Consider the following 3,885-nt stretch of genomic DNA (forward strand, 5'->3'; position numbering starts at 1 on the left):
AAGCTCCTGTGGTGGGCAGGTTACTCTCAGGCAGCTTGTACCATGGTGGCTCATAGTAATAATCCTGATGGCCTTTCTGAAAACTGCTCATCTGACGCTTACTGTCCAGTTGGGGGTGGGACCCCACAGTAGCTCCTGGGGGAAATAAATACAATCCCTGGGGCACAAGTTGGCAGAGAGGTGACAACTGGTTGAGACACTGACACTTGGGCCTCAAAGCTTGGGTTCAAATCTCAGTTCTGCCACTTCCTGCCTGTGGGCCTTGGGTAATGAACGAATGAATGAAAGCACTTGGCACCCGGGAAATGCTGTTTGTTATTATTATTATTACTGGCATTGAGGAATGTCTGTAGAGCAGCAGCACCTGCTTCCAGGGGGCTGGGGATGAACTGCAGCAGGGTGTGCACCCAGGTGAGTGCCGGGCCCAGGGCACAAGCACAGGGAGTTCTCATGCCCACCGAGGGTGTATCCAGCTCTGGGCTCCTTAGCTGTGAAAACTAAAATGAATTTTAAAATATATGGATAAGATCAATGGCACACTATTTCCCTAACACCCACGATATTGGATTCCGTGCCGGATGTTTAGAGAGAACAGTCTCACTTAGTCTCTGCAGCTCCATTTCGCAGACGAGGCAACTGAGGCTCAGAGACGTCTTTTACCCACGGTCTCCTGGCTGCAGTAAAGCAGGGAGGCCGGCGTGGCCCAGCATCCTTCTGACCTCACGAGTCCTCTGGGACTGTTTGCCATGGGGCCGTGCTAGGCAATAGGCTGGCCTCACATCGCTACGCTACCGATACTAGAGGCAATTTCTAACCCCTCACCCACCTTCCTCAGGGTGGGAGCCCCTTATTTCTCCCCACCAGGGAGAGGAGATGGGGTGGGGGACTGGAAGGAGGGGGCAGGGATGCTGGCCAGGGGGCCCGAGGGAGGATGCTCGATCTCAGAGAGAGGAGAGACCTCTGGGAGTAGCTCTGGAGGGATCTGGAGCAGCCGAGGAGATGGCCCAGGTGCCTGAGTCACCTCTATCTCCAATCCCACCCTCCTGAGAAATGCCGCCAGCCTTCTCTGGCCAAGGCCGGACATATGGGGAAGGGGGTGCCTTAAACCATGCCAGGACACCCCCACTCCAGAAAGCTCGGAGAAAGCCAGCTCTCTTCTCCCAGTCAGATCAAATTAGGCCACAAATGCCACCCCCACCCTGTGCTAATTTGAGTTTAAAATGTTTGAACCACGATAAGCCTCAGCCATCGACAAATACTTTTTTTAAAAAAAAAAAAACAGGAGCATAAAATTACATGTTAAAAGAATAAAAACGCATTCGCCCAATTAATTTTCTGAAATCTCATTAAAAAATTTAGCCTGACTAAGTCAGACTTCTGACCTGAATTTTAATCATCTTTACACTGGATGGGTCCTTTTTCCCTGATATTTGCAATGCATCATTAATTTTAAGGCAACCGTTTCTATGATTTTAAAAAGCACATTTCATCAGAATGACATTTCCTGTAAACGAATTTCACCTTTAAAGACATCTGACATCCTGTGTAAGGAACTTCTCATAGATTCAGTATATGTGTATATGGCGATGTGTTTTAAATACGTCTTCGCACAAAAGGAGGCCGTGATTCACAGAGAGTCCATATTGTCAGGCTCTTTCCGAGGCCAGCCCCACTCAGCTCTTCATGACCTGGCTAATTTCAAACCCAAAGCCAATCTTCCCTCTTGCAGATTTGTGGCAAGAAGGTGCATATGGGGCCATAAGACCGGAGTGACTCCTGGCTCTGTCCCTTCATAGCAAAAAAACCGAGTTACTTATCTCAGTCCACCACCCCCACCGCCTTGCAAAATTCAGTGCGAAATAATAGCCACTTCTCCCCGTTGGTAAAAGGACAAAACGAGGTAAGTGCCAGGTGTCACACTATCGGTGCAACCACCACCATGATTGTCTCAACCTGGGTATCTACACTCAGCTTGACAGGAGCAGTGAGTGAGATGCCCAAAGCATGGAAGACACCTGATAACAAAGCCTAAAATCATCTCAACTCTAGTGGCTCCCCCAGGCCGATCCTTATTAGCCAAGCTCAGAGAGAGCTCAGCTTAAAAACACAAATGAGAGAATCTGGAACCAGCTCCCAATGACTGACAAGCAAAGCCTTGAAGAACGAAGCCACACAGAGCATCAGCCACCACCCAGAAGGCTGGCCATATCCTGGACTTCCCTCTCCCTCATCCCTTTAGTTACCAAGAACAGTTAGTTTTTCCCCTGGAAGTCTCCGGAATCTTCCCTCCTATGTCTGGCCCATTTAAGACCAAAGCATCATCTCACCTGGGTGAGGGCAGCAGCCTCCTTGCCGCCTCCTATTTCTACCTTACTTGTGTCTTGAGCTCCAGCTGCCGGTGATCTAAAACCCAAGCTCCCGTCAACTTCAAATCCTTAGTGGGCTTCTCATTTGCTACAGAGTCAATTCCAAACGACACAGCATGGATTCCAGGCCTTTCATAAACACTGGACATTCTACCTTACCTAAGCACCAGTCTCTAAACACTTATCTAACCTGACTGGTCTCTGTCTTTGAAACGAGACGAGCACTCGCTGAATTGACAACAAGCAAACGCTTCTTGAATTTTAATGGCTGTTAATATTTGGTCATGAAATCTTATCTAACTACCATCATTGGTTTGGGAAATTTTTCATAAAGATTTGGGCCCGTGCCGTGCTGATGTAGTGACAGCTGTCCCCAACCCCTGCAAAGTTAAGCACATTCCTTTCTCTCTGAATAGTGCTGAATAGAATGGACCTTGGCACGTCCCAAACGGGTCTGCAAAGACTTTCCAGGTGGAAGACGCCATTAGCCAGGGCTTTCTTGGACAAAAAAGCCTTTCTTCTTCTTGGAAATTCATGTGGTTCTTAGTAGGTCAGCTGAGCCTTGCGTTTCATTCCTGATGAAAATGCTCTGTAGCGAACTGGTAAAATTAGAGAGCTTAGAGCATTTTAGGCTCTTTTTCTCAACTCTATTCATTCATTAATCCAAAACCTCAATAAAAGCAAGCATGTTCAGCTTTCCCAAGTACATATGAATTTCACATGTGATTCTGCCGGGTTCAGCAAACAAATTTTCATATGCCGACAGCTCTCCGAGCTAGAAAGCTCCTTGAAATGAACAAACCACTTGCCTTGGTTAGAGAAGGTTAAAAAAAAAAAAAAACAGGTTCTAAGTGTTTTGCTAAATTGTCCTTTCTACATTGGGGGTATTTCCAGCTCTGGATTCTTTAGCCGTGAAAACTAAAATGAATTTTAAAACGTAGGCCACCATTTCCTTAACACCCACACTGTTGGAGGCCACGTTGGATGTTTAAGGTATACTATCGCACGCAGTGTTCACGGCCCCGTTTTACAGATGAGAAAACTGAGCTGAGAGAGGTCTCCCACCCAGTATCACCTGACTGGTGAGGGATGGAGTTGGGAACGGAACCCAGCCTGGTCCAGCGCACAGCATTCTCGCAGTTGGAGCCTGGCTCCTCCCTCTGAGGCTGACTTCAGGGAAAGAGCAGTGCCTCCTGCCATAAAGGAAAATGCTTCTGCTGTCAATCCGAGGTGTTTCTATGTCCTGGAATAGGCAAGATTCAGGCCCTGATATCTCTCCCGACAGTGTTTCAACACCAGTGTTTCAGGAGTCGAGGAGAGAGAAAGTGCCTGACCGTCCTGTTTCCAGCCTTAATCTACAGCGGCCCCAACATCGACACTGCTGTGACCTGGCCAGATGCTGGCGGGACCGGGGGCACCTTCACCGCCAGCCGCCAGCCAGCGCTGAGTAATCGTGTCTAATTACACTTAACTATGTCGTTACCCCTCCAACACGTGCGACGAGACGCCACGGACGGCC

The 3,885-nt window shown here is 48.4% G+C and overlaps 1 protein-coding gene across 1 annotated transcript in view; it reads right to left on the reverse strand.

Annotated features, from left to right (window-relative positions):
• The window catches only part of NEK6 (NIMA related kinase 6), a 40,729-nt gene that overhangs the window by 33,522 nt on the left and 3,322 nt on the right, over nucleotides 1–3,885 (reverse strand). The gene's annotated exons all lie outside the window — the stretch shown is intronic.

The sequence above is a fragment of the Pteropus vampyrus genome, unplaced genomic scaffold, assembly GCF_000151845.1.
Source record: "Pteropus vampyrus isolate Shadow unplaced genomic scaffold, Pvam_2.0 Scaffold95, whole genome shotgun sequence".
Lineage (NCBI taxonomy): Eukaryota > Metazoa > Chordata > Mammalia > Chiroptera > Pteropodidae > Pteropus > Pteropus vampyrus.